Source organism: Epinephelus lanceolatus, chromosome 3 (genome assembly GCF_041903045.1).
Source record: "Epinephelus lanceolatus isolate andai-2023 chromosome 3, ASM4190304v1, whole genome shotgun sequence".
Lineage (NCBI taxonomy): Eukaryota > Metazoa > Chordata > Actinopteri > Perciformes > Serranidae > Epinephelus > Epinephelus lanceolatus.
In genome coordinates, this window is record NC_135736.1 from 15,549,546 (window position 1) to 15,572,263 (window position 22,718).

Below are 22,718 nucleotides of genomic sequence, written 5' to 3' on the forward strand. Positions count from 1 at the left end.
CAAGTTCTTAAAACTCAGACGGTAAGAGTAACATAATAAAAAACAGTAAAGCATCCTTCTATAATTGTAGTAAAACGATTTATATGGGGTTGCTGTTATTCATTTGAGTACAAAGGACAGTAAACAGACCTGAGACGACAGATACTTAAGCCTGTCATTAGCAATGAAGCAGTGAAACCATTGATTCAAACATGTATTGTAACATATAGTCTACTACGTTATAGTGAAAACAGTCTTAGTCATATAAGCAAACTATGTGTTGTACAATATCACCCTCTGTTGAGACGGAACAGAAATGCATATCAACAAGATACTGTCAGTGCAGATGTATAACAACAGAATATGAACTACTGATCACATTGTTTTTGGAGTTTGGTCACACAACTAAAAACCTGGCTTGAGAAGATCATGTTACGTCACATTTCTTTCCCACTAACTTGCACTGTGAGAGAAAAATACTTTAAGAACAGAGTAAACCCTCTTGTGGGCTATCAAAGCACATTAGCAGGGCTCTGCCCTCAAACAGAGATAAGGTTGGATCTCCGTCACAGAGAGTTAGACACAGTGTGAACCACAGCACTGCTCTGACTGTGAGAGCTGACACTCATCTATCTGGGGGAATGGGATGTAATGGGGGCTATCAGCAGGATGGAAACAGCTAATCTGCATCGTGTACCGATGCTCCCACAAACTGAACGAGCAGTTTCATCTATTGGCCTGATGTGCTGGCACTTTCCCAAATTGATTACCCCCAACGATGAAACCATATGTTGTAAAGTTCACTGTTGGTGATAATTAATGCACATTTGGTGGTAAACTCTTTAAAATAAAATGTCTCCATCCTGCTGTACTATGAGGGAATAAAGTAATTAGATGAATTATTTCTTAATCAATCCCTCTGATCTTCTGAGACTGGCTGTTGCTGATGAGAAGTGGCTCAGTATCTTTTTGACAACAGCTCCATCTAGTGTCAATTTCGTGGAGGCACACAGAAGGCACACAGGGGATCTGTGTTGGGTGTACTGGGTGCTACATGTAAAATAAGAGACACAGAGCCATTAGTCCTTTTCAGAGTGGGAGTGATTCCAGATGATCAGATTTAGTACAGTTTTTTAGAACTTTTGTTAATAAGTGCTAACCACTCTCCACCTATAGTTCAAGGTTCATCAGAAGCAGAGTAAGGAGATGGCTTCTGGGGCTTGAGCACCAAATATTTTCTCAAAAGTCCCTAAAAATACCTTTAACTTTAACATTCAGATAATAACATATGCTCATATTGCTTATCGTGCTCTGTTAGTCCCTACAGAAGTCTGATGTAATTGAGTAAACATTCTTCTTCTGGCCTAAAATTCCTTCAGAATATTGAAGAACACATTTACTTGGCATTGTTGGGGATCCTTGATTTGCAATTAGAGCAGCCCAGATTACTATGGCATGGATTCAAATGAAGCAGATTTCTCAACTAAAGATTAATTCTGTGAACTCAGCCAGTCACCAGAAGAAAAAGTAGGCATTGTAGGCAACTGAATACCACAGATATGTTATATCTGCATGTTTCATATGTATCATATCAACTTTTCTAAAGGTATGTAGTGTATAAGCGGACTTTGTAATCGGGAGGAGGGGAGGATAGTGGATGGTGTGACACCTAAGTGACACGCCTGCCAAGCTGCAGCTTTTAGTGACCTGCTGTGTTTCAAGCAGGAATAGTGACATGAAAAGCACTTGTTTGTTACTGAAACATCACTGCATTTCAAGCAGGGATTGTGTCCCCAAACCAGGTATTTTAAGCCAAACCATGATCCTTTCTTAACCATGATTTCACTGGCAAGGACACACACAATATGTCATTTGAAGGTTTAATTGTAATTCAGGAAGTGGGAGGTTAAGGTGGAAGAGGAATTTCTTGTATTAGGTTGATCTGGGAGGATGTACTGGAGATCGGGCAGAGGGAGACTCAGTGTGGGGGTTCTGTCCGTCTCCGTCTGATTACAGACCCCCCAGACGGTACCTAGAATGAGACATGGGAGAGATATGCACCAGATTGAATAAGTAGACATAAGGGGAGAAGGGAAGAGAGGATGAAAGGACCGTGCTAGGGATGAGGTAGGGAGGATGATCGGTGAAGGGAAGGGAAAGGGAGGGTGGGTTGAGAAATCTGAGACAAACAGAACAGGATGGGTTGACCAGGTATAAGTAGGCTTGGCAGGTAATTAGAGGTGTGGTTGAGGCGTGGCCCTGCTCCCGAGCCTAAGTTGACCGAACAACAGGAGGTAATGTTGTAATAAACAGATATGCGTATGCTCTATTTAAAGACTTCCTGTATATATCATTTTCTAATTATATTATTTGCCTCCGTGTAATCCATCTTAAGTGTTGTTTTAATACATCCAAAACTCAAGGGATTTCTGTAAGACTGAACCTCAATGGTTCAAAGAGTATTGTGAGCATTGTGATAGAGATTCCTTTGCACAATGTTCACTGAGGGAAAAACAAATATGTAAGTACACAAACAATATTTAGATATCTATGACAGTAGCCCATCTGCAATTCTTCTTGCTCACATAATGATTATTCATTATGCTCAATTAGTTGGTTTGCTCCAGGGCAAGTTTGCACCCTTTACAGTCCTGCGCTCCTCTTGGGCCCTGCCCCCTCACTCTGCCAGAGGCCACCTGATGTTTAGTCTCTGTCTCACCAAGTGCAGAGGGCCCTCTAGAGAGGTTTCTGTGTTCTCTTGGACTCAAGGCCACAATAAATTGGATGATTGGTAAAGGGAGTCTGGTCAGGCAATTACAGTGCAACTGTGCGTATGATCTGAATATCCACTGTAGCACTTTATCTAATATTCAGACTCACGAGTTTTTACTCGTATTTTTCAGATGGCGCCAAAGCACAGTATGCCTGTTACCTAAAGCAGCGGTTGCCAACTGGTGGGTCCCGGTCAAAAAGTGGGGTGCAGGTCCATTATGAATGGACCGCAAGTGACTTGCAAATGGGTCAAGTGACTACCAGACAGCTAGTTAACAGAGGCAGCAAACCAGTTCGATGACATGGCCAAACGCCAGTATGACGCAGAATTAAACTTTGTGGATCTTGAACTAATGACTAAAGAGAAATTCCATACCTGAACAAGACAGAGGGACTGTATGTTACTATCAGTGGAGGCAGGTGGCTGACGTGTCTTCATTTTTTTTTTTATTTTTTTTTTTTCATTTTAACCCTCCCCATAACTATAAATACTTTCCTTGAGCCTCCTGAAGCGACTGGAGCAAAATGCATGACTCTCTGTCCACCATAAATGACCATTTATTTTATATTTAAAATATTAAAGTAATGCACACCAAGAATTATAACGAAGTGCTGATCACTGGCAGTAGATTTGACTGTAGAACACAAGCATCACACACACACACTGGCTCCATTTTGTTTTTTAATGACATTTTGGCCTTTGGGAATTCTGCATGATTGCTGATCTTGAAGAAGGCCCAAAGGCCACCAAATGTAGATATATCAGAGCCAACGCAATGAGCAAACAGCACAAGTGAGATTTATCACCAAAACAAACAATTAATTTCTTCAACAAAGTGCAAGTCCTCCTTAAAAACTGCTTCATTTCAGATTTTTGTGTACTAAAGCAAGAAATGGGTGCATGGCAGCCACCCCTCGCTGGTACTAGCAAATAAAATCATTATATGACCAATAAGTGACCAAAGAGCATGATATGTTCAGGGACCGTTGTAAATTTGAAAATCTGAAAAATGTTCTGGCTTTGATAAATAGTGTAATTTTGGCGATTTTCTTAAATAGTGAACAGTCCCCAAGAACCTCACCTCATTGATTCCATCAAGTATAAAAGTGTATGGGTATCATAATGGAAGTTTTTTTCTATGAATTTTCTCATCTATTGAATACATAACTCATGATACGGGTTTTTCAAACATATGTTGTTGTTAAGAAATGCTGCTTTGATTTTGGTTACATGTAAAATAAAGTAGGGTGGCACAGTGGTGGTTCCTGGTTGAAATCCAGGGGAGGTGGTGTGAACCCTGGGGTGGGGGGGGCTCTTTTGTGTTGAGTTTGTATGTTCTCCCAGGGTGGGTTTTTTCCAGGTACTCCGGCTTCCTCCCACAGTCCAAAGACATGCAGATTAATTGGTGACTCTAAATTGGCTGTAAGTGTGAATGTGAGTGTGAATGGTTGTCTGTCTCTATGTGTCAGCCCTGTGATAGTCTGGTGACCTGTCCAGGGTGCACCCTGCCTCTCGGCCATTGTCAGCTGGGATAGGCTCCAGCCCCCCCATGACACCTAACAGGATAAGCGGTTACAAAAATGGATGGATGGATGGATGGATGTATAATAGTGTAATGTAACTGGATTACCATTGGTGATACATTTTACATCTTATGTCATTCTAGGTTACACACTAACAATTGTGTATAGAAACACTAATATATGATCGAGATGACAAAGGAGGAGCATTGAAATGAAAAGTGGTTAACAAGCTAATGAGTAAAAGAATTGAGCTAAAACAAAACAGAATGTATCTGCTTGTAAAAGTAATATTATGTTTGCTTAATTATATTTTGTTTCAGAATAACGTCACATTAGCAAAGTCACATATATCATTGGCACAGTGTTGTACAGGTCTGACCATGTGAGACTAATCATCGGTAAACTCAGTGAGATGCTTATTCAATCCACTTTTTATCAAAATTTCAGCTGGTGGAAATGATTCTTGCTGTTTACTTGTGCTCACAGCAGCATATTTTTCTGTGGAGGAAGCCGGTGAGAAAAACAGAACAATCAATTCCTGCAGTCAGTATTTTACTTCACTGTGTGTGCTGGCAGATGTTATGTGGAACTAAAAAGTCGCACCAGGCTGGACAAGGCCTTGACTTGTATTCTAACAAGCCCAAAAAGTCAAGGCCACATTACACTGCCAGATTGCTGAGGGCAGATGGTGTGGCATTGCTCGCATACAAATATCAATATGAATGCATGTGTCCTCTGTACCTTCTAACCTTCCTATTTATTTTGGTTTCATATACCCTCTGAAAGGCTTTTTTTTGTCTGAATCTATCACCTGGTAAGTCTAGGCAGAAGGTAACGCTAAATAAATAAATCCTTTTATCTTATAACTAATGTATTCTTACTCTGAAAAACTGATGAATTCAATCTGAGGAATAAAGGCCAAGAAAATGATGTTATAAAATTATTATAATGCCATAATGATCTAAATGTATAGTAACTCCCATGAGTCCAGCCTTACAGGACCATGGAAGGAAGGTCATGAATAATGTATCGATAGTCCATGTCTCTCTCTCTCTCTCACACACACACACACACACACACACACACACACACACACACACACGCTCCTTTCATGCCATTTCTTGGTTTATCACTCCATCTAGCCTCGTCTCTCAGTATTCCTATGTCTTTCATCATCTTTTCTCCATCTCTGTTTCTTTTCTTTTTTTCTTTTTCCCCTGACAGCTTGTGGAAAAGGCAAATCTTCTGTTACCTTCTGTTGAATAGGTTATTTGTAAATACAGAAGGTTCCTCTCCATCCGTTGAGGGGGCCTGAAGGACAAGCACTTGGCAGCACGGAGCCCAAGGCTCTGTGTGTTTGTCAGGTCACCTCATTAATGGTGGCAGTTGTGGCTTTTTAATGTTTCCCGCTGGATTTTATCTATACCATGGCCTCTGTGCTCTGTGCTTGCTTTGTTAAGAGTGATTAATTAATGAATTAGACTTTACATGATTTGATGGCAGTGTTTGTGTGTGCGTGTGTGTGTGTGTGTGTGCGCGCGCATGTGTGTACACTGAAGCGACTGATTAGCTCTTTTTCACTGAGTGATGGAACAATTTGTTTCTCCCCAACTGTGAGCCCCCTGCTCGTTAAATCTGTGGGCAGAACAAACCAAAGGTCTTTAAAGATTTAACCAAGATACACAAGGAGAGAAAGGTCGCTGCTTCTCCTACTACGACAACAAAAGGATGGCCATCCTTCATCCATGCAATCTCTGCGAGCCTTAACGAGCTGATGTAATGATTTACTTTTTGAGATTTGTTAATGCTGTGTCATTTTTGCGTCCATATTTTGTGTTAGTGTTGTTAGTGAGCTGAGCTGTTCAAGCTATTTTGTCCACCTCCAATACTTCTCTTAAACCAAAACACACATTGTAGTATTATACACTTATATTAGTTTAGACAGTATTTTTTATTTTGAAAGTAGAGGAGAAAGAAGACAACAACAGAGTAAGACCCATGGGCCAAATCAGACAGACAGAAGTGGGTTTGCTGCCTTCATTTTGAAGCTGTTACTTAAACAAAATTAAGGACAAACAAACTGGGACTCAATTCCATGAGGGATGCTGCTAACAAGCGCCAAACACTCACATCTTGTTCATCTGGGCCATGATTGTCAGGCCTGTGAGCAGCTTCCATTTTTAACTGATTGGTAGTAAAAACGCTGGTCCTGAGAACGGGTCAGCGCGCTGTACACTGTGGGATAAACCGCTGTGTTTACTCATTAAAGCTGAAGACTGACACAGAGAAAGACTAAAGAGAGGCGAGAACTAACAAGTTTCCCTTCAGAAGTTTTATTCAGCGTGTTGCTGTGGCGGAGGATACATGGGGAGGAATCACAGAAATGCATGAGCTACTGTGATAGTAATCATGGTTTTAGATGATGAGGTGTGTGTATTTGCATGGTCCGTCTGTTTTGTGTGTTGAAATTTCATGCAGCAAATTACTTGTGGTCAGTGACTTTGTAAGGATTGGGTGAGCGGAGGAAGGATAGCACCACACATAACACCATCAAGCAGTTCAGACTAGTTTTAGGTGTGAAAACAAAACTGCAGTGTGTACAAAAATGAGACACAAATAAACTTTTCCAAAGAACACAAGGAAATCCATACGTCAACAGAAGAACAGTTTGACTAGGCCCGTTGCTTTTGGGCAGCTCGCAGCAAACTTTCCAGCAGATGTGCACCTGAAATCAACTGCAACAATGAACTACCCTTGAGGAGCTTCTCTAAACACAAAGACAAAGACAAACCAAATATTAGCCCATAATCAGTTAAGTCAATGGAATAGCACTTATTCTAATCAGGAGAGACAGTGAATGGAGTAACGATGATTGTTTATTACAGATTGCAGGTGCACAAATTAACAGATGATATGTGCTGATTAAGATTTGACAGAAAGACTCTGGTGCTTAGACTTCACAGGGAGATTTTGTATTTGAAGGGCATCATCCCTGAGCAGCAGGATGATAATTCCCCTTAAGAAGCCCAGACACTGATGGTGGCTGATGACTCTGCTGAGACTGGTAGGCTGATGAAGCTGATGCATCTGCAAAGTCTAGACAGTGATGGAGAGGTTGAGGGTGTGCACAACTAGAGCATGAATGTACTAGAGGCAGAAAGAGAATCATATTTTAAAAGACAGCAGCAAGATGATAGGCTGACACTGACGGTGTGTCGCTGTACTGTTGGCTAAATGTGATCGGCTGATAGACCAGCTGATATCTCAATTGACAGCCCCAAATGACAATGAAAGCATGAAATTATTACTGAGTATGCATGGAAATGGCAGATGGTATATCATTCAGACAGTGAAAGGGGGTACGAAAGGGTAGGATGACGCTCCTTTGTACTCTACTCAAAATGGTACAGTCTGAGCCCAGCGAGGGCTTTCACTTCCTGTTTGGCAGTTTGGACCCATCAGACAGCAGCTAATAGACAGCAAATATTTTGTTACTTGAAGTTACTGTTGGTGGTTACTAGGTGTGAATGTGAGCGTGAATGGTTGTCTGTCTCTATGTGTCAGCCCTGTGATAGTCTGGTGACCTGTTCAGGGTGTACCCCGCCTTTCGCCCAGTGTCAGCTGGGATAGACACCTCTCCTACCAGACACACTGTATCAGCCCAGACTGTGTTTCACCCTGCTCCACTTCATTCACCCTCTTACACAGGAATGATGAAAGCTCCAGCTAAGTTGAGAGGTAAACACATCTGAATGTTCCTATCATTAAGCAATTGCTTTGAAATCTATCAACGTGTGTGTCTGGGTTGTCCGTTAAACCCAGACTCATCACTATTTAATGAAATTAAATTTACTTGCTTACTTGTTTTCACCCTTTATAAATGTGAAAAATACCAAAATGATTTCCCAATCAATTAGCAACAAAGCAACTTTCTCTGAAAATATAACGGTTTGGCTTCTTGAAATATTCAGAGAGAACTCCTGTTTCCAATCACTGCCGTAGTGCAGCAGGATTCAAAGCCTGATTGCACTCGAGAGACTTGAAAATTAGCATTTGAAGATCAGCCCTCCAAATATGCACCCCCTTTTCAAAATCTCAAAAACCACCCACAGCAGTGACTGCTAGCTGCCACTGACCTGGGTGTGCAGGATTTTCAAAAGTCATCGGGAGCAGGGGACAGATGGTCCAAAGTGAGGGCTGTGAAACCACCAAGGGGCTGAAATGCCTTGGTGCCGATACCACTCTGTGCTAAACGGGTAGGAAAATTAGAAAACTGAAAAGTCTGTCTCTCTCCCTGTCTGCCTAACCCTGTGCCAGCTTATTTCATTTGGTGTAATATTGGAGCTCACATGCATCTCGTTATTGGAAAAGTCACCTTCAAAGCACACACACTCTGTCTCTCTCTCATTTCTGGGTTAAGACAATTCTGGTTCATTACAATATGGGTCTTACTGTCATAGTTTTGGCCATTGTTACTTTCTCCAAGCTCCACTTCAACAATATTCTAATGACCAAGTTAATTGCTTAGATCTGGGATCACGGTGGCATTGCTAAAATAATAAGTCAGAAAGGTCAAGGGACATGAGTATCAAACAATCATGCAGGTTTTGAACCAACATCAAAACCCAGATGATGATAAGCATCTGGGGGAAATGGCTAAAATATTTTGTGGGTTCCAGAGCTGTCACGACTTCCTCTTTTGTGTGCAGGTCATTGTTTACAGTTCAATTAGCAACTTGAGACAGGCTTAAACATCATTTAGGTGAATCTCTATAATCATATATCTATGTGTTTATCTGCACATAAAAGCAGATAAATAGAAAAATGCTAATAAAAAGCTTGATTATTGTCAGATAATAGCTGCTGGGTTCCAAGACTGCATTTCAGCTGATGCGTTGTGCCTCTTTTTCCCTTCACACTAACTGTTTACCTGCATGCTACCAAAACCTGCTCAGATGTAACTGATCAACACTACTCGGACCACAAACGTAAACTTGAATGCTTCTGTTACTAAAATCATGTCCAGCAGGTGTCTTCAGATTTTATATATATATAGATATCTGTTTATACAGAGATAATAGTTTTAAACAAACCCCAGGATAAACAAACTGTGCATGCACACAGCTTCCTTGTACAATCAATCAATCAATCAATCAATCAATCAGTCAATCAATTTTATTTATAAAGCCCAATATCACAAATCACAATTTGCCTCACAGGGCTTTACAGCATACGACATCCCTCCCTTGGTTTATCTCTCCATCTAGCTCCGGAGAAGAAGCCGAGTTAGTGACATCCAGAATGGCCGAGTTAGCAAGATGCAGTAATAGAATATGAGAGAGAGAGAGAGAGAGAGAGAGAGAGAAGGAGAGAAGGAGAGAAGGTGCCCGGTGTATTATAGGGGGTCCTCCGGCAGACTAGGCCTAAGTCAGCCTAACTAGGGGCTGGTACAGGGCAAGCCTGAGCCGGCCCTAACTATAAGCTTTGTCAAAGAGGAAAGTCTTAAGTCTAGTCTTAAATGTGGAGACGGTGTCTGCCTCCCGGACCGTAACAGGAAGATGATTCCACAGGAGAGGAGCCTGATAGCTGAAGGCTCTGGCTCCTGATCTACTTTTGGAGACTTTAGGGACCACGAGTAACCCTGCATTCTCAGAGCGCAGTGTTCTGGTGGGATAATAAGGCACTATGAGCTCTCTAAGATATGACGGAGCTTGACCATTTAGAGCTTTATAAGTTAACAGTAGGATTTTAAATTCAATTCTGGATTTTACAGGGAGCCAGTGCAGAGAAGCTAAAACAGGAGAAATATGATCTTGTTTCTTAGTTCCTGTTAGTACACGAGCTGCTGCATTCTGAATTAGCTGGAGAGTTTTTAAGGACTTACTAGAGCTACCTGATAATAGAGAGTTACAGTAATCCAGCCTAGAGGTAACAAAAGCGTGGACCAATTTTTCTGCATCTTTTCGGGTCAGGATAGGCCTAATTTTCGCAATATTACGCAGATGAAAAAATGCAGTCCGTGAGGTTTGTTTTAAATGAGAATTAAAAGACAAATCTTGATCAAATGTTACTCTGAGGTTTCTTACGGTAGTGCTAGAGGCCAGAGCAATGCCATCTAGAGAAACTATTTCATCAGATAAAGAGTCTCTGAGTTGTTTGGGGCCAAGAACAATAACTTCAGTTTTGTCTGAATTTAACATCAGGAAATTGGTGCTCATCCAAGTTTTTATGTCTTTAAGGCAGTTATGGAGTTTAGTTAATTGATTACTTTCTTCTGGCTTCATCGATAAATACAACTGTGTATCATCTGCATAACAATGGAAATTTATAGAATGATTTCTAATGATGTTACCTAAAGGAAGCATATATAGAGTAAATAGGATTGGTCCGAGCACAGAACCTTGCGGAACTCCAAAACAAACTTTGGTACATAAGGATGATTCATTATGAACGTCAACAAACTGAAAACGATCAGATAAATAAGATTTAAACCAGCTTAGTGCAGAACCTTTTAGGCCAATTAAGTGATCCAGTCTCTGCAGTAGAATTTGATGGTCAATAGTGTCAAACGCCGCACTAAGATCTAATAAAACAAGTACAGAGACAAGTCCTTTGTCTGAAGCAATCAGAAGGTCATTTGTAATTTTAACTAGTACTGTCTCAGTGCTATGATGCACTCTAAATCCTGACTGAAATTCCTCAAATAAATTATTATCATGGAGAAAATCACACAGCTGGTCTGCGACTACTTTCTCAAGGATCTTTGACATAAAGGGAAGATTAGATATTGGTCTATAGTTGGCTAACACCTCTGGATCCAGGGTGGGCTTTTTTAGTAGAGGTTTAATTACAGCTACCTTAAAAGACTGTGGTACATAGCCTGTTAATAAGGATATATTGATCATATCTAATATATGAGTGTTAACTAAAGGAAAGACCTCCTTAAGTAGCCTAGTGGGGATGGGGTCTAAGAGACACGTTGATGATTTAGATGAAGAAATCACTGCTGTCAATTCTTGAAGAGAAATTGGGGAGAAGCAATCTAAATATATATTAGGTCTTACAGCTGTGTTTGAGGTTAGATAGGTACTATCTGAGGACAGGAGGTCATGAATTTTGCCTCTAATAGTAAGAATTTTGTCATTAAAAAAACTCATAAAATCATTACTGCTAAGGGCTAAAGGAATACAAGGCTCAATAGAGCTTTGACTCTCAGTCAGCCTGGCTACAGTGCTGAAAAGAAACCTGGGGTTGTTCTTATTGTCTTCTATTAATGCTGAGTAATAGTTTGCTCTGGCATTGCGGAGGCCCCTCTTATAAGTTTTGAGACTGTCTGTCCAGATTAAACAAGATTCTTCCAGTTTGGTTAATCGCCAATTCCTTTCAATGTCAGTGACAATCCGCATTGTCACTGACATTTCAGGTGCACTCTCTTTCATTTTTACCTCCTACTAAAGCATGCGTTTCGTTAACCAAACTCTTGGCTTGTTTACAACCTGTCTAAATGTCTAACTGTTTATTTCCCTACTGTCTTTGTCGTAGCATGTTTCCAAATTTCAGTAATTACTTTTTGAGTGCTCTGTTAACTGAGAGAAATGATGCCAAAGCTAATACGATAAGACTTTGGTTGCAATTAACTGGAACTTTCCTTTAAAACTATTGGTATGTTTTGTTACTGTGAGAAATTGAGAAAAAAGGAGAAATTTGCTAGTGCTTGTCACAGCATAGCAAGCCCCTGGCTCCCTTAGGGCTAAGTCTGTGTTTGCTTTCTTTTAGCCCAATCTCATATGCTCTTTATCTCTCTCTTCTGCTCCGGGCACTGTCTACACACACAACATCTTGCCAGTGACTGCAGCAGGCACATGTCTTTGCTTCACCTCATCCTTGAACAACACTAAGAGACACACAAGAGAAGAGGGATATACTGAAAATGGTCATGCTGGTCATTATCTTTAACCCTCCCTCTTCTGGTGAAGAGTAATGATGAGCATGATTGTTTTCTGTTGAGTGCTCTGTTAACTGAATGTAGTTAAAGACATTTACACCTGGTAGCTGCGCGATACTACCCCAGTCTTCTATATTCATAATAACTTCCTATAGACGACATAGACAGCCGCCTAGGGCACCACCCAGAGGGGAGTTCAGTTCAATCTTAATTTAGTTAAAAGGATACTTTGCTGATTTTCAACCAGCTTTCTATCATAACAATGTGGGTAGTATGTGTAAATGATTCAGACTGTAGCCGAGATAGCGTCTGCAATCCCCCGCTGCCAGTTTGTGCATATTCAGTACGCACCTAGGAACCTTTTGCAAGCACTAGTTTCTGGTAGGACCGGTCTGAGTGGGAACTACATCCGGTTCATGGAAGTTCACGCTTTGACTAGCAACCACTGTGTGTGGAGGCTGCAAACTTGGAGAGATTGTCCCATTTGAGGTAAGTTGTGCTAAGATGAACACACGTAGCAGTTTATTGTTTGCTTCTACAGCTGCCATGTTGGAATAGACTTCATGTGACGAATATTTTTTACGTTATTTGGAGATTTCGGTTTGTTGCTAATTCGCTACGTTCGTCCATAATGGCTACATTAGTCCAAAACAGCAGCATATAAATAATGCTGTATTTAGATGGCTTTCAGCACTCACGTGCATTTTCTGTAGGAAATGCCATTCTAGTTACTTTTCTTTAATCATTATTAAGATAGTGTGCTGAGATATAAATGTCATTTCTGCCTTTTTTTTATAACACAGACCAAAATCAACGCATCAATGTTGGACGGGAAGCGATCAGGTGGATTTCATATCGGGATTCCACCACTCGAAAGTGACGACAGCTGTCTCAGTGACAGTGGGGATAGCGATGAAGACAAAACTTGTACCCCAGGTGATGAAAACGGCAGTAATAGGGGCGTCGGCACTATAGATATCTTATACATTAAGGTAGATACCTCGTTGACGGCTTCGGCCCGTTTCAGCGATGCGTCAGCGTCGCCATCATCTTGGGGAGGTCGCGGCCGGCTGGCCGGTACTGTTGTGTAAGTCTTACGCAAACTTGGCGTGCTCACTTAAAAGTCTCAAAGTGTAATTGGGCGCCAGTCCAAAAAATTACAGCAAAGCACAAAAACCCGACAGCACTCACTGATAAGTGTAATACTTTTTAATATAGTGGATTGCACAGCAGCAGTCGAACGAATAGCCGTCCTCAGCGTTAAATGGTTTGTGGGCGTGTGCCCCTTTTAACAGAAACCAGCTGGTTCAGATTAACATTAGAAATACAAATATGGATCATTCATAAATGCAACCTCAGTGATACATCGAATAGTCTAAATATAATTAAAAAGAATAGAATGTATGGATATGTATGTGTACATGCCCGAAAGTACCTGTGCGTTTGTGCCATAAGCTCTCCATCAGAGCGGGTGTTCAGCGCCGCGGCCGAAGTTGTCAATCCACCACGTGCCCTGCTCCAGCTGGAAAAAGTTAACATGCTGGTTTTTCTGGCGAAAAACCTCGAATAGTTTTGACGCATAGGATGCTGCTATAGTTATCATTATACTTTGTTTTTATGTCATTTTCAATGAGGAGTAGCCTGTTCTGACGGTCAAAACAGTTGGGACTTGGAGAGGGTGAACTTTTCAAACTAAAGGTAGGCTCTAAAAATAAACTAACCAACAGTATCTCCCGTTGCGTTCTCAGGATGGGATTATATAGCCTATATAGCCTATGCTCATTTTCAGTCATGCCTTGTTATTTATTGTTCTGTTTTTCTAATTTGATAAGCCCTAGTACTGGATGCTGTAGAGCTGTGCTTTTAATGTATTTGATTTATGTTGATAAGTTCTAAAAATAAACCATTGGACAGTACTCATTGCGGTCTGACGATACGCTGTATAGCACACATTATCATTACTGCCGTTATTTATTGTTACTTTTTTGGAGTGGACTGTAGCCCACAGACAATTTGTTGTTAAGCCTGTTTAATTCTGTTTGGTTGACTGCTGCATTTGCACTTTTTAAATATTTATTAATAAAAGTTATTAATGTTGTACATGTTTTGTTATTTTTGTCAGTATTCTTAGGCCTATGTAATGTTTGCTATTATGTTTCTGAACGGTATAGGCACAAGCCGACATTTTGGCGACTCCCTGTGAGCCCTTTAAAGTGATTATTAATTAGTCAGGGTAATACCGTATAGCCCGGGAAAATGTGGGGAAGGTTTAACGGTAGCAAAATTTGGATGTGTGTGTGTGTACATATATATATATATATATATATATATATATATATATATATATATATATAATATAAAAAATATATAAGAAACTTTGTAAATATATTTTGGTCTATCTTTTGATGTTGTGTTGTATTTTGTGCTTCATGATTTGTTGTACTCAATTGCACTTTGAGACTTTTGAGTGTGCACACCAAGTTTGCTGAAGCAGCAGTAATAATGCTATCATTTTGAAGAGTTTCAACTTTTTTGTTGTTTACATATGGCCATATGTTTTTGAATGTAACCATGTGTACATGATGTTTATATAATGTACATAAAAATGTCTGCACTTTTCTAAAGTGATTTTTTTTCTGCACCAGGTTATGAAAGCGGCAGTAGTGAGAGTGCTGACAACAGCAGCAGTGATGAAGACTTTATTGCTGCAAGAAGGAAATCAGCTGCTACTACAAAAAGAAAAAGACTCAAGGTAGCATGGAAGATGGCGAAGCAAGAGAACTCTGTAACAGACGATCCAGTTAGGCAAGGTGCTCCTCTGGGTGCTAATGAAGTCAGACTGCCCATTCAATACTTCAGAGATTTTTTTGATGCTGATCTTTTGGGTGGTATTGTGGAACAAAGCAATCTGTATTGCACACAACAAAATCAAAATTGTGCCCTCAAATTGGATCAGAATGAACTGGAGCAGTTTATTGGCACTGTAGTGTACATGAGTGTTTTGCATTTACCTAGGCCAAGAATGTACTGGTCCAGTGCATGTCGAGTATCGCAGGTGGCTGATGTGATGTCCCGAGACAGATGGGAAGAAATAATACATTTCATTCATTTCAGTGACAACATGGCACCCAATAACGGTGATAGGCTTTTCAAAGTCAGGTCACTTATTGATTCACTTCTCCCCAAATTTCAGGCTCTCCCTCAAGCTCAAATGTTATCTGTTGATGAGCAAACGGTGCCATTCAAAGGCAGATCAAGTCTAAAGCAGTATATCCCCGAGAAGCCATACAAATGGGGATACAAAATCTTTGTGCTTTGTGACACAGAAGGCCTGGTGCATTCATTTGACATATTTGCAGGGAAAATTGGTCCTGCACCAGGACAACCAGACATTGGGGCAAGTGGAAACATTGTGCTAAAGCTTGCACAAGATATTCATGATGCTGCCAATCACTTGCTGTGCTTTGACAACCGGTTTTCCTCCTTGGATTTGTTTGTTGCTCTTGCAAACAAGGGGATACCAGCCCTTGGTACTGTGCAGCAAAGTTGCCTGAAAGGGTGCAGTTTCAGTGAAGACACAGAAACAAAGAAAAAGAGAAGAGGGACATTTGAAGAGCAACAGGTTGACATAGACAATGTGGAAATAAGAGCAGTCAAATGGTTTGACAACAGCGGGGTGATCGTTGCCAGCACTTTTGCCAGTGCCCGGCCTGTTTCTAACATAGAAAGATGGGATAGAAAGTTGAAAAAGAAAGTGTCTGTGGAATGCCCAGGTATCATCAGCCTGTACACCAAGTTCATGGGCGGGGTTGATGCTCTTGATGCACTGATTGCAGATTACCGCATCCACATAAGGTCAAAAAAGTACTACCATAGGTTCTTTTTTCACTTTGTGGATATGGTCATTGTCAACAGCTGGTTGTTGTATCGGCGTGATTGTGAGTCACTGAGTGTTCCGAGAAAGAAGCAGATGGATTTGCTTGCTTTCAGAACATCTATTGCACAGGCGCTCTGCATGCAAGGCAAGGATCTGTCAAAAAACAAGAGGGGGCCGCCTTCATCGGATGTTGAAAGGGAGTTTGAAAAGAAGAAGCGTCGAGGTCCAGCTAAGGCTATTCCAACACAGGAAGTCCGTTCAGATGCTGTGGGTCACTGGCCAGTGGTTGAAAGAGATCGGCAACGCTGCAAATTCCCAAATTGTAAGGGCCAGACTGTGTTCAAATGTGCAAAGTGCAACGTTCACCTGTGCCTCAACAAAAACAAAAACTGCTTTCGTGAATTCCACGAGTAAGGCTGTTTCATGCAAAGACAGTTCAAGTGACATGCTCACTCTCCACATTGGAGAAACAAGGACAGAGTAGGAGTGAAGATGTCATGGTGAAATTTAAGGTGTGCTGATTGATTCATGTCATCAACTCATGCACTGAGTAACATTTCAAGTAAATGTTCCACCTTAAAACATGTCGACAGTCAGCCCAATGAATGAAGCTATTTTTTTCTCTTTCATTTTATAGTTATAGTTTTCTGATGTATGATCAGAGGTTACATAAAACCAGCCGCAACTCAGCCCTGAGCAGAGTGACTGTCCTCTACTGACCAATCAGACTGCAGGGTTTCTAGCTCCACATTTTATTACCAGATCTGTGTACTAGGTACTAGTGATGGTGAGATGAAGCCTCATGGAGCATTGAAGCTTTCCAGCAAATTGGTTCAGAAAAGGGTTCATTTCTCAAGGCTTCATGTGCACACGAAACCACCTGCTGGCCAAAGTGTGTAAAACAGGCAGCTGTGACCTTAACCATGTAATCTGTGATACACGGTATTTTGTGTCAGTAATGGGTGTTGGGAATAACTATTAATAATAATAATAATAATAATAATAATAATAATAATAATATAACTTTCTTTTTATCAATATAGTGTATTTTCTAGTGAGTATATTATGACTACACTGTATCAAATACATCTACAATAAACTGTTATTGTTTTGTGAATGCATCCTATGTGTATAAACCAATCATTTGGCTAAAAATTGTATTGTTGTGTAGTGTTATATAATATAATAATGGCAAAAGGGGTAATATTCGTGTTCTGTATCACTTCTGTGCAAACCTCACACCAAGATCTGAACCACTTCCCGAACCAGTCACATGGTAAAGCCTGGCAGCGAGGCTTCGGGCGTCATCAATGACGTCACTCATCTGAAACTATACAAGCCTCGATACGCGCATCGCGGAAACACTTCCTGGATTAAGCCTGATTTATGGTCCTGCGTTAAATCAACGACGTTGCTACGTCGTAGGGTATGTGGCTACGCAGAAGGCTCGCCGTAGCCCCCGGCGTAGCCTGACGTGCACCTCCCCAAAAATGTAACTACACGTCGAGGCGACGCAGACCCAGCGCAGACCGAGAGGGCTGTGATTGGTTTGCTTGGTAGCAACGCATTTCAGGTTCCGTATTTCCAGATTGCGCCATCCCCGCCATCTTTAAACATCTTCTGTTGCGATGTAGATGTTGCAGTATTAAGGCCCATTTATGCTCAACGTTCAATACGGATACAGACCGATACGGACGGAGCCGTCTGTCCGTGCTCCGCATTCATTTCTCTGTGACCGGAAAAGCCGGAAGCTAAACAAAGAATCAACTAGAGACGACGATAACCATTCAGGAAAGGAACGCAGCCTCCTACCGCTCTGGCGGTGAATTGCACCGTGACGAAATGGAGTGACGGAGAAGTTTGAAGGGTTCACGACGGCGTCACGGCAACTACCATTCTTTTTACCCTTTATACCTGTTGTCACTACTTTGCATCATACCTAAATGTATATCTATTTTATGTGCTATAGACAAATGAACAATCTCCACTTATTTTAGCATCAGCTTGGAAGCAAAAACACAAATAATTGTTTTTATATACACTACAGGCCAAAAGTTTGGACACACCTTCTCATTCAATGTGTTTTCTTTATTTTCATGACTATTTACATTGTAGATTCTCACTGAAGGCATCAAAACTATGAATGAACACATGTGGAGTTATGTACTTAACAAAAAAAGGTGAAATAACTGAAAACATGTTTTATATTCTAGTTTCTTCAAAATAGCCACCCTTTGCTCTGATTACTGCTTTGCACACTCTTGGCATTCTCTCCATGAGCTTCAAGAGGTAGTCACCTGAAATGGTTTCCACTTCACAGGTGTGCCTTATCAGGGTTAATTAGTGGAATTTCTTGCTTTATCAATGGGGTTGGGACCATCAGTTGTGTTGTGCAGAAGTCAGGTTAATACACAGCCGACAGCCCTATTGGACAACTGTTAAAATTCATATTATGGCAAGAACCAATCAGCTAACTAAAGAAAAACGAGTGGCCATCATTACTTTAAGAAATGAAGGTCAGTCAGTCCGGAAAATTGCAAAAACTTTAAATGTGTCCCCAAGTGGAGTCGCAAAAACCATCAAGCGCTACAACGAAACTGGCACACATGAGGACCGACCCAGGAAAGGAAGACCAAGAGTCACCTCTGCTTCTGAGGATAAGTTCATCCAAGTCACCAGCCTCAGAAATCGCAAGTTAACAGCAGCTCAGATCAGAGACCAGATGAATGCCACACAGAGTTCTAGCAGCAGACCCATCTCTAGAACAACTGTTAAGAGGAGACTGCGCCAATCAGGCCTTCATGGTCAAATAGCTGCTAGGAAACCACTGCTAAGGAGAGGCAACAAGCAGAAGAGATTTGTTTGGGCCAAGAAACACAAGGAATGGACATTAGACCAGTGGAAATCTGTGCTTTGGTCTGATGAGTCCAAATTTGAGATCTTTGGTTCCAACCGCCGTGTCTTTGTGAGACGCAGAAAAGGTGAACGGATGGATTCCACATGCCTGGTTCCCACTGTGAAGCATGGAGGAGGAGGTGTGATGGTGTGGGGGTGTTTTGCTGGTGACACTGTTGGGGATTTATTCAAAATTGAAGGCACACTGAACCAGCATGGCTACCACAGCATCCTGCAGCGACATGCCATCCCATCCGGTTTGCGTTTAGTTGGACGATCATTTATTTTTCAACAGGACAATGACCCCAAACACACCTCCAGGCTGTGTAAGGGCTATTTGACCAAGAAGGAGAGTGATGGAGTGCTGCGGCAGATGACCTGGCCTCCACAGTCACCGGACCTGAACCCAATCGAGATGGTTTGGGGTGAGCTGGACCGCAGAGTGAAGGCAAAGGGGCCAACAAGTGCTAAACACCTCTGGGAACTCCTTCAAGACTGTTGGAAAACCATTTCAGGTGACTACCTCTTGAAGCTCATGGAGAGAATGCCAAGAGTGTGCAAAGCAGTAATCAGAGCAAAGGGTGGCTATTTTGAAGAAACTAGAATATAAAACATGTTTTCAGTTATTTCACCTTTTTTTGTTAAGTACATAACTCCACATGTGTTCATTCATAGTTTTGATGCCTTCAGTGAGAATCTACAATGTAAATAGTCATGAAAATAAAGAAAACGCATTGAATGAGAAGGTGTGTCCAAACTTTTGGCCTGTACTGTAATTGTAAGTAAATTCAGGCGTCAAGGGGCTAAGCAGTGTCTAGATCTCCCTGCTCCCTCCCAGTGAAACTCTACCAAATAATGTGTTTCGTTGCTCAAAACTACAGGCTGTACTTAAACATTTTTGTATTGCTCACCACCCATGCCGATACCACGGACACAAAGAGTATAGAAGGGTATCAGGAGACAAACTTGTCCCTCTGTCTGTCAAATTCAGACTAAACTGAGATCAAACAGTAAAACTAGGCAGCGCTGATAAAATTATAAACCAAGACTCTGTCACTGTGTTGCCTATTTCTCCCCTCCAATGTTTTCAGAAACATATTTTAGCTTACAGTTTGACTGTAATATGCAACACATTCTCACTCCGACCTTGTCACAAATTGACGTGCTTGGTCAGTTATGTTCATATTCTGTTGCTGACTGCAATCGTCATAAGCACAGAGCAGTCATGTCACTGTGCATGTTACAGTGTAAAGAAACATTGTCTTGTAGTTCTGCCCTTTTTGACAAACACTTATTATTATTGTTCTAACTTAGCACGTATGAAAAGCGTGTGGGTCTACCCATAGATAAAAACATAAAACATATCAAAACCCTTTCAAAAGAAAAAAACAGTCAAACACTTTCTCATTCACCCCACAATTTTGCCAAAATCAGCCTGTATTTTTTTGACAAAATAAATTCAAAAGAAATAACCAATTACTTCCTTGATAAAGCCTCCAATTTCCTATCTAAATAGGCCTGGCACATTGGCACATTCACATTTTGCTGTACACCAGGCAGCCATGCAGCATTAATCTCTTTCACTGGACAGGCCAGACTATGGCAGCTACTCAAGCTGGTTGGAAAACAAGCACACACAAAAAAACATTTAAGAAACACCAGCAACACTTAGCCTGCCATTATAGTACAGCAAGTTCAGCGAGGTCATAGAGGAGGCGCTCTTCTTGGCACTGGCCAAAACCTGCAGGACGAAAACACCATGAGAGAAGAGGAAGCTGGCAGAGGAGACATCAATTACCAGAGTGAAATGGCAAGCTGTGCCAAAGCACTCTCTCAAGTTAAGCAGGGACAATGGCGAAGCTGGGAAATGGAGAGAGGAAACAGTGGAGTTGAAAAGAACTCGGGGACATGGTGATGAGAATTAAACTCATTATCAGTGGCCCCTGTGTACTCCTAATACTGCGGAAACTTTACAACAGGCTAGCTGAGAAGCCAACTTGTCATTCTTTATTAAAAAAAAAAAAATAGTAGCACTCAGGCATGTTTTGTCAGGATGCAAAAAATAGTCCAAGGACAATATACTTGAAAGCCAAACTACATGGGATGACAGGAACAATCACAGACACTCTGACTAAGATGAAGTGGGACAGTGTGGCTGGGAAACCTAGGTGCACTACGCTGTATGTCATCTAATATATATGGTTGAAGAGTTAGACTTGGTTCAGGTGCCATGAGGAGTTCCTTGTATGCCTACGCCCTGATAATGTGGACTTAAAACATTGTGAAGAAAGGCTTTGGACTCATAGGTTGTCTTGTCCTTGAGGACTTACAGTATGTCACTATTCATTGAACCCTTTTCTTTGGCTTATTTTGGATTTATAACACTGTGGTTTTTGACTTTTTATAATCTTACTCGTGATTATTGCATCTTATATTTCTACTAAATCATACTCATTTTTTGCATCTTTTGTTAATTGCCTTTTCGTCCTCTTAAAGGAGCAGTGTGTAGGATTTAGTGGAATCTAGCATTGAGATTGCAGATTGAAACTAACTGAATGCCCCTCCACCCACCTCTTCTTTTCCAAGTGTGTAGGAAAACAAATGGTGGCCTTCACTAAAGCGGAAAAATTGAAAGGTCCTCTCTAGCCAGAGTTTGGTTTTATTCCTTTTGGGCTATGGTAGAAACATGGTAATGCAATATGTTGGAACTGTGGAAGATGACCCGCTCCTTATGTATATACGAAGGGCTCATTCTGAGCTAATTAAAATGCAATGATTGTATTCACTAATGAAAACACAATTATGAATATTATATTCAGTTTCTTCCAATAGATCCTGCTAAATCCGACACACTGCTCCTTTGAAAGACAATGCACCTAAGCAGAGTTTGGGGTGAGTCAAGACCTGTAGCTGCCGTGGGCCTCTAAAGCCCGTTGTGGCAATGTATGTGATATTGGGTTATACAAAACTCCACTCGACTACTTATATATTTCTGGCTGATTTCTTAGTCCTTATGCAGATGATGCTTTGTTTTAGATTTTGTTAATTTTGATAATCCATTATTATTTTATCTTTTTAAGCAAAAGAGGCAACAATTCAGTGGTTCCTGGGTCTTTGAGCTAACTGTATTTTGGTTTTCTTGGTCATTTATAGTAACACATTTTGGGGTTTTGGAGCATTGATCCAGCCTACGACCCATATTTATGTTATTTGTTAGGACCTCTAATGGTCATAGGAATTATGACGGGAGCAAAGGAGGAAGTCAGGTGATGTAAAGAGTAACACAGTCCACATAGGGAGGAAATCTGTGTGGATGGCTGGATCAAACAAACACAGGACTTTGACCCAGGAGACTGCTGTTTGTGTCCCGTGTTAAACAAAAGGTCAATATAACAAACATGTTAATTATTTTAATCCAAACCATGGTGCAGAACTGCAATCGTTTCACAACGTTAACGTCAGTAGCCTACGTGTTTCTGGAACTCTCGAATGGTCATATATGTTTCAGGAGTCAGTAGCAAACAACCTATTTTGTTAGGATATATTAGCTGGTCACAGAAAATGACATTTAGTGACATCACCTCAGGATCACTATTAACTGATATTTACAGATCAAAGCAATATAATTAGTATCTTTTTAATGTTCTTTTCTACTGAGTAAAGGAGTTAATTTGGTGCCTGTGCTCTCTGATGGGAGCTCTGTACCCATCACTACAAATTATCTGG